The sequence below is a fragment of the Coenobita brevimanus genome, chromosome 28 (assembly GCF_032717465.1).
Source record: "Coenobita brevimanus isolate Jiangsu-jjx chromosome 28, ASM3271746v2, whole genome shotgun sequence".
Lineage (NCBI taxonomy): Eukaryota > Metazoa > Arthropoda > Malacostraca > Decapoda > Coenobitidae > Coenobita > Coenobita brevimanus.
Genome location: NC_136981.1, coordinates 36,895,346 through 36,908,615, shown reverse-complemented (window position 1 = coordinate 36,908,615; position 13,270 = coordinate 36,895,346). Strand labels below are relative to the sequence as shown.

The 13,270-nt window shown below is 51.7% G+C and overlaps 1 pseudogene; it reads right to left on the bottom strand.

Annotated features, from left to right (window-relative positions):
* Positions 1-5,658: 5,658 nt before the first annotated feature.
* Positions 5,659-5,870, bottom strand: LOC145394843 (small nucleolar RNA U3; annotated as a pseudogene).
* Positions 5,871-13,270: the final 7,400 nt, after the last annotated feature.

Genomic DNA, 13,270 nt, shown 5'->3' with positions numbered 1-13,270 from the left:
GGGGGCTATGGGCCATCACACCACGGGGGTGAGGGGGGCTATGGGCCATCACACCACGGGGGTGAGGGGGGCTATGGGCCATCACACCACGGGGGTGAGGGGGGCTATGGGCCATCACACCACGGGGGTGAGGGGGGCTATGGGCCATCACACCACGGGGGTGAGGGGGGCTATGGGCCATCACACCACGGGGGTGAGGGGGGCTATGGGCCATCACACCACGGGGGTGAGGGGGGCTATGGGCCATCACACCACGGGGGTGAGGGGGGCTATGGGCCATCACACCACGGGGGTGAGGGGGGCTATGGGCCATCACACCACGGGGGTGAGGGGGGGCTATGGGCCATCACACCACGGGGGTGAGGGCGGTGCCTAGGAGCCATCAATCCACGGGGGTGAGGTGGGGCTATGGGCCATCACCCCACGGGGGTGGGGGGGCTATGGGCCATCACACCACGGGGGTGAGGGGGGCTATGGGCCATCACACCACGGGGGTGAGGGGGCTATGGGCCATCACACCACGGGGGTGAGGGGGGCTATGGGCCATCACACCACGGGGGTGAGGGGGGCTATGGGCCATGCTACACACACGGGGGTGAGGGGGGCTATGGGCCATCACACCACGGGGGTGAGGGGCTATGGGCCATCACACCACGTGAGGGGGCTATGGGCCATCACACCACGGGGGTGAGGGGGGCTATGGGCCATCACACCACGGGGGTGAGGGGCTATGGGCCATCACACCACGGGGGTGAGGGGGGCTATGGGCCATCACACCACGGGGGTGAGGGGGGCTATGGGCCATCACACCACGGGGGTGAGGGGGGCTATGGGCCATCACACCACGGGGGTGAGGGGGGCTATGGGCCATCACACCACGGGGGTGAGGGGGGCTTTGGGCCATCACACCACGGGGGTGAGGGGGGGCTATGGGCCATCACACCACGGGGGTGAGGGGGCTATGGGCCATCACACCACGGGGGCTATGGGCCATCACACCACGGGGGTGAGGGGCTATGGGCCATCACACCACGGGGGTGAGGGGGGGCTATGGGCCATCACACCACGGGGGTGAGGGGGGGCTATGGGCCATCACACCACGGGGGTGAGGGGGGGCTATGGGCCATCACACCACGGGGGTGAGGGGGGGCTATGGGCCATCACACCACGGGGGTGGGGGCTATGGGCCATCACACCACGGGGGTGTGGGGGGGCTATGGGCCATCACACCACGGGGGTGAGGGGGGGCTATGGGCCATCACACCACGGGGGTGGGGGCTATGGGCCATCACACCACGGGGGGGGGGCTATGGGCCATCACACCACGGGGGGGGGCTATGGGCCATCACACCACGGGGGGGGGGCTATGGGCCATCACACCATGGGGGGGGCTATGGGCCATCACACCATGGGGGGGGCTATGGGCCATCACACCATGGGGGGGGCTATGGGCCATCACACCATGGGGGGGGGCTATGGGCCATCACACCATGGGGGGGCTATGGGCCATCACACCCGGGGGGGGGCTATGGGCCATCACACCATGGGGGGGCTATGGGCCATCACACCATGGGGGGGCTATGGGCCATCACACCATGGGGGGGGCTATGGGCCATCACACCATGGGGGGGCTATGGGCCATCACACCATGGGGGGGGCTATGGGCCATCACACCATGGGGGGGGCTATGGGCCATCACACCAGGGGGGGGCTATGGGCCATCATCACGGGGGTGGGGCTATGGGCCATCATCACGGGGGTGGGGTTATGGGCCATCATCACGGGGGTGGGGCTATGGGCCATCACACCATGGGGGGGCTATGGGCCATCACACCATGGGGGGGCTATGGGCCATCATCACGGGGGGGGCTATGGGCTATCAGCACGGGGGGGGGCTATGGGCTATCAGCACGGGGGGGGGCTATGGGCTATCAGCACGGGGGGGGCTATGGGCTATCAGCACGGGGGGGGCTATGGGCTATCAGCACGGGGGGGCTATGGGCTATCAACCAGGGGGGGCTATGGGCTAACAACACGGGGGGGGGCTATGGGCTATCAGCCATCGTGGGGCTATGGGCTATCACATCACGGGGGGGGGCTATGGGCTATCACATCACGGGGGGGGGCTATGGGCTATCACATCAAGGGGAGGGGCTATGGGCTATCACATCACGGGGGGGGGCTATGGACTATCACATCACGGGGAGGGGCTATGGACTATCACATCACGGGGAGGGGCTATGGACTATCACATCACGGGGAGGGGCTATGGACTATCACATCACGGGGAGGGGCTATGGACTATCACATCACGGGGAGGGGCTATGGACTATCACATCACGGGGAGGGGCTATGGACTATCACATCACGGGGAGGGGCTATGGACTATCACATCACGGGGAGGGGCTATGGACTATCACATCACGGGGAGGGGCTATGGACTATCACATCACGGGGAGGGGCTATGGACTATCACATCACGGGGAGGGGCTATGGCCTATCACATCACGGGGAGGGGCTATGGGCTATCACATCACGGGGAGGGGCTATGGGCTATCACATCACGGGGAGGGGCTATGGACTATCACATCACGGGGAGGGGCTATGGACTATCACATCACGGGGAGGGGCTATGGACTATCACATCACGGGGAGGGGCTATGGACTATCACATCACGGGGAGGGGCTATGGACTATCACATCACGGGGAGGGGCTATGGACTATCACATCACGGGGAGGGGCTATGGACTATCACATCACGGGGAGGGGCTATGGACTATCACATCACGGGGAGGGGCTATGGACTATCACATCACGGGGAGGGGCTATGGACTATCACATCACGGGGAGGGGCTATGGACTATCACATCACGGGGAGGGGCTATGGACTATCAACAACGGTGGGGGACTGTCACCATCACAGGCCTATCAACGGGGACCTTCACTACGGGCACTACAGAGACTATCACGGCGGGCTTTAAATAGCTATATCCGTAATCAAGCTTCCATAGACAACTTGCCCTTTCACCCGAGGGAACAGAACCACTCTCACTGGAAGTCGTGCGTTCAAAAATTCAAACGGCCTTTGTTACGACGATGAAACGAGTCTACCTGCTTCCTCGTGTAATCAACCCTCCGATGTTACTACACTTTCATAGGCACACAAAAGTAATGCTTAAATACCCAAAACATACCTGGGACATCGAGTATAGGAGCAAAACACTACATACCATGAGTAGGAGTAGCCCGAGTGTGGTAGCCCTTGTGGTAGCCCCTGTGGTAGTCCCAGCGATCCGACCAGCATCAGAAATCAAACTAAAGCCCTCCTGAAATGCCCTTGCCTCACCGCCTCTGAACCGCCACGTCATCACCACCTTCTCCCAGACACGCAGCTGTATCGTGTATTGTGCTCGACTCTGCTTCGATACCCAGAGTAGTGGTCCTATGTTCAAGTCTATCTATCTATCTATCCATCTCTAGCCCGATGCCCTAGTCGGGCAAAGGGTAACCACAGACAAAACACCTCTAAGTCGCTCTGTCACCCACCATTTGACTGCCCTCCCCCCAACTCACTCTAGTCTAGTATGGAAAATGATTCGCTAATAATGAGGAGCTACGACCACCACCCAACTGTATGCTTCGGTATCTAAACGCAAGAGGTCGTATGTCGTATGCTACAGTCTAGTATGCAAAATAAATCGCTAATGAAAAGGTGCTAGGACGCCTTCTATACTAGTTAGAATACGGTCCTTACTTTTAATAATACAGATAATACAGTGGTCAGTCATAAGGTAACAGACATCCTCCAATTCAAAAAAATAAAAAAAATATATAAATAAAAAAGTTTGTCCTACTGAAAGGGTTAATCGAAGGGACACTGAGCTACACACACACACACACACACACACACACACACACACACACACACATCGGTTTTTCTTAAATGCTATTGGAACCAGATTACTAGAAAATGATGCTGGTCACGAAGAGGTGCTATGGAAAGGATGTAGAGCCGTAGCCACTGCCCTTTTCTCACAATAAGTTACATGGAGAGAGAGAGAGAGAGAGAGAGAGAGAGAGAGAGAGAGAGAGAGAGAGAGAGAGAGAGAGAGAGAGAGAGAGAGAGAGAGAGAGAGAGAGAGAGAGTCAGTTTATATCACCAAAATGTTCTTTACGTCTGCTTGTAAATATTTCATTGTATTGTACTTATTCTATCTATCTATCTATCTATCTATTGCCAGACGCCTTAATCCCGTAAGGGGTGGCCGCAAACAAATCGCCTCCATGCCGGCCTGTCCCCCGCCATTGTACTTACAATTTTAAATAAATATATATTAATACATTTTGTTTTTATCACCGCCTTGTGTCTTAAAACTCAACTGAACGTGAACCCAGTTGACTGATGGCTGAGGCTGGCTGTCCCCTGCAATCCACATCCTCCTTTTGGGGGATAGGGAAGGACTTGAGGGACGTTTGAAAAACCAGGCAGCTCCACCGCCAGGTTATATCAGTACCACCACGTGAAGGCGACCCTAGCGAGCATCAAAGACATTAAACATTATTACGCATCGTTCTTAAGTACATTCTCTCTCTCTCTCTCTCTCTCTCTCTCTCCGTTCGAGCTTGAGAATCCATACATCCTTCAAGGAGTACAGAGGGTGTACATTACCCCTTTAGTGAGTACACAAGGAGTACATTACACCTTCAAGGAGTACACAGGGAGTACATTGCACCTTCAAGGAGTACACAGGGAGTACATTACCCCTTCAGGGAGTACACAGGGAGTACATTACCCCTTCAGGGAGTACACAGGGAGTACATTACCCCTTCAGGGAGTACACAGGGAGTACATTACCACTTCAGGGAGTACAAATGGAGTACATTACCCTTTCAGGGATTACAAATGGAGTACATTACCTTCAGGGAGTACAAATGGAGTACATTACCCCTTCAAGGAGTACACAGGGAGTACATTACCCCTTCAAGGAGTACACAGGGAGTACATTACCCCTTCAAGGAGTACACAGGGAGTACATTACCCCTTCAAGGAGCACACATGAGAATTACTCTTTCAAGGAGTACAGACAGTTTCGTACTCTCGTTGGTTAAGTACGTTCCCTAACACCTCTTCCTCAGCAATTTATTTTTGGATATGGCAAGTTAATATCCTTTTATATGCTATTTATACAGAGTATGGCAGTTAGGTTAGGTTAGGCTGAGTTGGGCTGAGTTACGTTAGATTAAATTATTAGGTCCAGTTAAGCTACAGTTTACATTAGGTTAAGTTAAACACTTAGGACAGTCCCTTCCACCAGTACACCAGTCCTGTATGAGGAGCCCTAGCATGTATTCAATATGGATGGTGACTGTTAGCGCCGAAGTGGTGACATGTGCAGGTGTGCAGGAGGACTACTGGGCCTTCGAATAGGCCCTGAAGCCATTGCCCGGAGTCGGACACGTAAAAAAAAAAAAACGAGTTGACAGCGGAACAGCAAAAAACAACAGAGGATGTCGCGCGAATTGTTTATATACCACCCCAGAAATAATCAGAAAAATATTAGGAAGAACTGGTGGTAAGATGCTTCTACTGCCTCAAATAAAGCGTATGTTTACCCAGTAACAGTACCATTATAATTTTAACCTGTATGGCTACTTACACCACTCAGCCTGTGGGAGCCCCCTCCAAACCCCTGAAGGGGTCGGATTCCGGAACCGTCAGAACGATCATCAATGCACAGGAAACCTCGACAGTGCCGCTTCCCGTTCAGGGACTCGCACTAAGAATCCTCTTCGTGGTGTAGTTGGTGACTTGTTAGGACAAGAACACCATGCAGTCATACTAAGGAATGATCCTATGAAATATGACAACACGGAGAGTCAGAAATGCTTCCTAACATGGCCGGGTGCGACCAAGGTGCAACGAAATACCGAATCGGCACTTTTTATTGGAAAATATTGTAACTTTTATCACCATATAGGCTATATACACACCTAATTATCCTAAATTCGGTCAAAATTTTGTGTTCAACTTAACTTTTAATAAATAATCAGAATAATTCAGAGCAAAAACCTGCTAAAGTTTGAGGAAGTGTTTTGCCTTTACCTCGACAACTCGCTTTGACAGACTTTTATATTGTATAAATATTGATTCACAATGCAAGTGCATTTACTTGCACTGTTAATCAACAATATTTATGCAAAATAGAGGTCTGTCAAGGAATGTTGGCGACCTAGAGAAGTACCTACTATCTCTAGCATCTTTTCGCTTTGAATCCTGATTTTCTTCTATTAATACCGCAGTTAAATTCAGCACAATTTTTGACTGGATTTCAGATAATTAGGTGTGTATGAAGTTACATGGTGACAAAAGCATAATATTTTCCAATTAAAATTGCCGATTCGGTAAATGCCAGCCGAATCGGTATTTCGCCGCACGTTGTCGCACCGTCCTGACATCGCTTGCCACAGCTACTCACAAAAAATCTTATGTTTATCTAAACCTCCCACTCTATGCATGCGTGTTAAATTATTGCAGTTGTTTAAATTTAGTTGAGATAAACTTAACCATTAACCTTATCATGGAAATCATTACAGTCATTTCTGCTAAAAATAATCAATCCCAACTACTGTATCATTCATCCTTAACATGCAATATATAATTACACTGCAGTAACAGACACTACATGAAATAGGACACCTTGTCATGAGAAAAGCTTATGGAACGTGATGATGATAACAGGGGAGAATTTTTTCAGCAGGAAAAGGTCATTTACCACCTGAAAGTATTCAGAAAAATACGGAAAACAAACTGGAGGAATATGAATTGAATTGGTAAAGTCTTTCTGCTGCGTAGAGAGAACATTTTCCTCAAATTATCTGATATCCGGGCAAAAATTGTGCTTAATTTAACTATTAATAGAACTGAAGAGATTTTAATTTAAATTTCACGCTTGATGTACTAACTGAACGCACTGGCAACTTCCTCCGTGTTTTAGCGAGATTCTGGTTAAAATTTCGCGATTGGCGTACTAACTAAATACGGCGGCAATTAATGCTGTGTTGTAGCGAATTTTAGTCCATATGTCCCGCCTGGTGTAGGGGTGAACGGGTCTAGTTGTGACATTTTTTTATTTTTCCTCACTGCAACAGACGTTAATGGTATAATATGATGATGTTTTGTCTGGAAGCAGGAAAATGTCCTTTTGTTATAAACAAAATAAACGAAGACTTTTTTGTCCTATGGTTATTTAAAGGTTTGTGATGGCATGTCATTCGTCACAATTTAGGTTATAGAACCCAAATATGTCCATAATTATTCTATTGTCATTAACATGTGAATACGGGCGTAGTGGCTGATTGGATGTAGTGTAAGTAAAATTAAATTATATCACTATCATGCATTCAGCTACTTATCACAGCCTCTGTCAGTAACTGAAGCATTCAATTGTGCAACTGCTATCATTCAATTACATCACCGTCACCAGCACTCACTGAATCACTCACTTGTTCCATTTTCATTATTTATAGATAGAGAGAGACAGAGAGATAGATATAAAAAGCTTGATTTATATAAATAGTCTGATTGACTGATATAGATAAATAGATGAAGGAATAAATTGAGTTTGAGACAGACAGATAGATATAGATAGATATGTTAGGTAGATGGATAGATAGATAGACTGACTGACAGATAAACTGACAGATAAACAGAGATACCAGCTACATCTACATAAGGTTAGCCTACCTTTCCCAACACCGTTCATTAACCAGTATGATACTTCTCCATTACACTGCACTGATGTGCAACACTTTTATGTGATTATTATCTATAACTAATTGGACTGCTGCCCCCATAACAGTCTGTTGTCCATGGGTAAGTCCAGGCATGGATGAAGCGATTACCTGATAATATTGGGATAATTTAGTACAGTTGTTCTGGAATGCGGTAAAGTGATGTAACAACTAACCCATAACAACAAACCCAACACTGGTGTTCTGCACAATGGTCATTTTATATTTATAAAAATGGCGCCACCGCCATAAACCCTTGCTAATGTCATAGCCTTTTCACATATGTGGCTCCACACACCAGGCGATTCAGCTACATCAACAGGTGACTTTGACATATCAGAATAACTTTGAATATGGAAAAAAAAATTGACATAATATACGATTTCTTCCCTTAGCTCGTACTCAAGCAACACCTTCAAGTTGCCACTTCAGGCTGTTCCTTTGTATGAGAGCTGCATAACATGGTGACGACCACTGCCTCATCTGTAGACTAATTATGGAGATACTGAGGGGGTAACAACCTGGACATGTAACAACTACACCCGGTCCCCTACAGACTTGACCGCCTTGGTGTTGAGAAGATGCTGCTGCCACAATAATATGATATGCAAATGCCGTCAGTGGAGGCAGTTACAAATTATGAAAGGAATTTTACCTACTGCTCCTGGGGGTAGGCAGGTTAGCAGGAAAGCACACAAGCAGCCTGGGAGGCTGGCAGGCAGGCAGGCAGGCTGGCAGGCAGACATGTAGACAGCCTGATAGTCAGACAGGCTGGGAGGTCTGTACACTGACAGGGAATCTGGAGGGCTGGCTGGGAGACTGACAAGTAGACAGGCAGGCAGGCAGGTAGGCAGGCTGTCAGGCAAACAGGCTGGCAGGCAGGCAGGATAGCAAGTAGACATGGACGTAGAAAAATAGGCAGGCGGGCAGACATGTTGTGCCTGTGAGTGTGATATCGCCACACAAACCCTGCAGCCCACCAGCAGTCACAAGTTTGCAGCTTTTTTTTTTTTACCCAATTTTCACAAAAGCTTCACAAGCGCTATGCACAGGAGAGGTTTGTGCATCCCAGTCTGCCTGCCAGCCAGTCTGCCTGTTTGCTTGCCTGCCAACCAGCCTGCCTGTATGCCTGCCTACCGTCCTGGAAGACGCGCGGTCAGCTGGCACTATATGAAAAGGGGAGTGCAAAAAACGTAGACTTTCATTATGAAGTTCGCCCCATTCTCTAGGCTAAGCATTCAGCCATATTACTCTCTAGGCATTCAGCCATATTATTCTCTAGGCATTCAGCCATATTATTCTCTAGGCATTCAGCCATATTATTCTCTAGGCATTCAACCATATTATTCTCTAGGCATTCAGCCATATTATGTCTAGGTGTTCAGCCATATTATTATCTTGGTATTCCGCCCCAACATTTTCTGGTGTTCAGCCACGTTACATTCAGCCAGGCAATGGTTGGTCTTGAGGGACAACATTCAGATCTGTTATGGGGTTTATCCAGGCACTGATATACCCTTTGCTGGTACCTACAATGACCGTCTAAAAATGACCTATTACTTGTCTGTTACCTGTTACCATTACCTATTACTGTCACCTATACTGTTACCTATTACTATCATTTACTACCTTTTACGTATTACTATTATTACTACCTATTACTGTTACCTATTACCCATTACTATTATCTATTACCTCTACCTATTACTATTACCTATTACCCATTACCTACTACTTATTACCCATTATCCATTACCAAGTACCCATTACCTATTGCCTATTACCCATTATCCATTACCCATTACCTAATACATATTACCCATTACATATTACCTAGTACCCATTACCTATTACTATTACTATTACCATGAGACTATTAAAGAGGGGTCAGATCAGGTCATTGTTACTCTGCCAGGCACTGTGTTCCATATATTGCCAGGTGTGTGTGTGTGTGTGTGTGTGTGTGTGTGTGTGTGTGTGTGTGTGTGTGTGTGTGTGGACAGAGCAGAGGAACAACCCTAGACTTTACCAGCAGTTTTGTCACCTGTCAGACGACGTTGTGATTATCTGCCTACCTGTCTGCCTTCCTACCTGCCTGTCAGCCTGACTGTCTTCTTGCCTGCCTGCTTGTTTGCGTGCATGCCTGCCTGCTTAGCTCCATATATGCCTGCCTTCTTCCTCCATTCATGCCTGCCTCTATACAGGCCTGCCTACCTTCCTGACTGCCTGCCAGCGTTTATATGTCCCTGCCTGCTTGTCCGCCTCCATACATGTCTGCCTGCCCTTATGCCTGCGTGCCGCCTGCCTGCCTGCAAACCAGCCAGCCTCCCTGCCTGCCTGCCTGCCCCATGCATGCCAGTTTGCCTGCTTTCCAGTCAGCCTATTTGCCTGACACCTTGCCTGTAGGTCTGCCTGCCTGCGTGTTAGCGTGCCCTCCTGCCACACCCACCTGCCTGACACCCTGTTTCCACTTTTCCTGCCAGTCAGCCTGCATGTGGCCTGCTGTCTGCCTGACTGGAAACTAGCCAGCCTGCCCGCCTGCCTTCATATATACATGCATGCTTGCTTGTCTGCCTGCCTGACTACCTGCCAAGATGCCGCCATCCAGCCTGCCTGTTTACCTGCAATCCAGTCTTCATGCCTGTTTATAAGGCAGACTGCCTGTCTGCCTACCTACATGAACAATGCCTACCTGCGTGCCTGCACGCCAGCCTGGCTGCTTACCTTTCAGCCAGCCTGCCTGCCTATCAGCTTGTCTGCTTGACTGTCTCCCTCCACAAATACCTGCCTGCCACTCTGCCTGGCTGACTGCATGCCTAACTCCATACATGTGTCTGCCTGCATGCTTTCCTACCTGTTTGATTGCCTACCTACCTCCAGGTATATCTGCCTGCCTGCATGCCTGCTTACCTGCCTGTAAGTCAGTCAGCCATCCTGCCTGTCTGTCCCCATGTAAATACGAATGGCTGTCTGCAGACTTGCAAGCCAGCATATTTACCTGCAAGTGAGCCTGCATGCCGGCCTTGTCTGCCTGCCATCCCACTTGCCAGCCGGTCTGCCTGCTTTCAAATCAGTTGCCCTGCATTCCTGCCAGCCTGTCGGTCTGTAAGCCAGCCAGCCAGCCAGCCTGCAGGGGGGAAAAAAGGAAATATCTCAAAAACGGTGCAGCTGGAGTAAAAGCTGGCGGTGCTGTGACGGTGGTGGTGGTGGTGGTGACGGTGGTGGTGGTGGTGGTGACGGTGGTGGTGGTGACGGTGGTGGTGGTGGTGGTGGTGGTGGTGGTGACGGTGGTGGTGGTGGTGGTGGTGACGGTGGTGGTGGTGGTGACGGTGGTGGTGGTGGTGGTGACGGTGGTGGTGGTGGTGGTGACGGTGGTGGTGGTGGTGGTGACGGTGGTGGTGGTGGTGCTGTGACGGTGGTGGTGGTGGTGTGACGGTGGTGGTGGTGGTGGTGTGACGGTGGTGGTGGTGGTGTGACGGTGGTGGTGGTGGTGTGACGGTGGTGGTGGTGGTGGTGACGGTGGTGGTGGTGACGGTGGTGGTGGTGGTGGTGGTGGTGACGGTGGTGGCGGTGGTGACGGTGGTGGTGGTGGTGGTGTGACGGTGGTGGTGGTGGTGGTGACGGTGGTGGTGGTGGTGACGGTGGTGGTGGTGGTGGTGTGACGGTGGTGGTGGTGGTGGTGTGACGGTGGTGGTGGTGGTGGTGTGACGGTGGTGGTGGTGGTGGTGGTGGTGACGGTGGTGGTGGTGGTGGTGGTGTCGGTGGTGGCGGTGGTGGTGGTGGTGTGACGGTGGTGGTGGTGTGACGGTGGTGGTGGTGGTGGTGTGACGGTGGTGGTGGTGGTGGTGTGACGGTGGTGGTGGTGGTGGTGGTGACGGTGGTGGTGGTGGTGGTGGTGACGGTGGTGGCGGTGGTGTGACGGTGGTGGTGGTGGTGTGACGGTGGTGGTGGTGGTGGTGTGACGGTGGTGGTGGTGGTGTGACGGTGGTGGTGGTGGTGTGACGGTGGTGGTGGTGTGACGGTGGTGGTGGTGTGACGGTGGTAGTGGTGCTGTGACGGTGGTGGTGGTGGTGTGACGGTGGTGGTGGTGGTGTGACGGTGGTGGTGTGACGGTGGTGGTGGTGGTGTGACGGTGGTGGTGGTGGTGTGACGGTGGTGGTGGTGGTGGTGTGACGGTGGTGGTGGTGGTGACGGTGGTGGTGGTGGTGGTGGTGACGGTGGTGGCGGTGGTGTGACGGTGGTGGTGGTGGTGGTGACGGTGGTGGTGGTGGTGGTGACGGTGGTGGTGGTGGTGGTGGTGGTGGTGGTGGTGGTGACGGTGGTGGTGACGGTGGTGGTGGTGGTGGTGACGGTGGTGGTGGTGGTGGTGACGGTGGTGGTGGTGGTGGTGGTGACGGTGGTGGTGGTGGTGGTGGTGGTGGTGGTGGTGACGGTGGTGGTGGTGGTGGTGGTGGTGACGGTGGTGGTGGTGGTGGTGGTGGTGACGGTGGTGGTGGTGGTGGTGACGGTGGTGGTGGTGGTGGTGACGGTGGTGGTGGTGGTGGTGACGGTGGTGGTGGTGGTGGTGGTGGTGTTATAGTGTTACTGAGGTTGCTGGGTCACTACGATTTAACTTTCGTGGTGGTGGTATGACTGTGGTGGTGGTGGTGGTGGTGGTGGTAACTGTATTGTGACTGTGGTGGTGTTGAGACTGTGGTGTTGGTTTGAGTGTGATGATGGTGGAGTGATGTGGTTGTGATGAAGGTAAGACTTTGGTGATGGTGGTGGTGATATTGGCGGTGGTGTGTCTATGTTGGGGGAGGAGGGTGTGGTGTGGGTTGAGGCAGGGCAGTGGTAGGGTAGGGTGGTGTGGGTGTGGTGTGTGGGGTGTGGTGTGTGGGGTGAGGCAGGGCAGTGGCAGGGTAGGGTGGTGTAGGGTGTGGTGTGGGGTGAGAGGCAGGGGTGAGGGTGTGTTAGGGGTGAGGTAAGAGTCTGACACCACAGGAGCATTGGGGTGCTGTGGGGTGAGGGGATGAGAGGTGAGGGGTGAGGGGTGGGGGGTGGGGTGAGGGGTGAGTCTGGCCTCCCCCCCTCCTGGCGCCACATACCTAATCTTTTGGTTGGTTCGCCAAACAAGTTCTTCAAAATACAGTGTGTGTGTGTGTGTGTGTGTGTGTGTGTGTGTGTGTGTGTGTGTGTGTGTGTGTGTGTGTGTCGGTGGTAAGGTGTCTCCCCCCCCGGTCCCCCTTACCTGACTCCAGCCTCTCCCACGCCACACACACACACACACACACACACACACACACACACAATCATTCATTACCAGTACGCAACAAATTAAACCCTGATTTTAAACGGATAATGTGTGTGTGTGTGTGTGTGTGTGTATTCCAGGCAGCCTAGAAGTCTCCGTAACACCTCCTCCTTACCGATTTATTTTCCACATCACAGTGCTATTCCCGTCGCTTAGATATTCGCATAGTTACCATAAATGAGAGA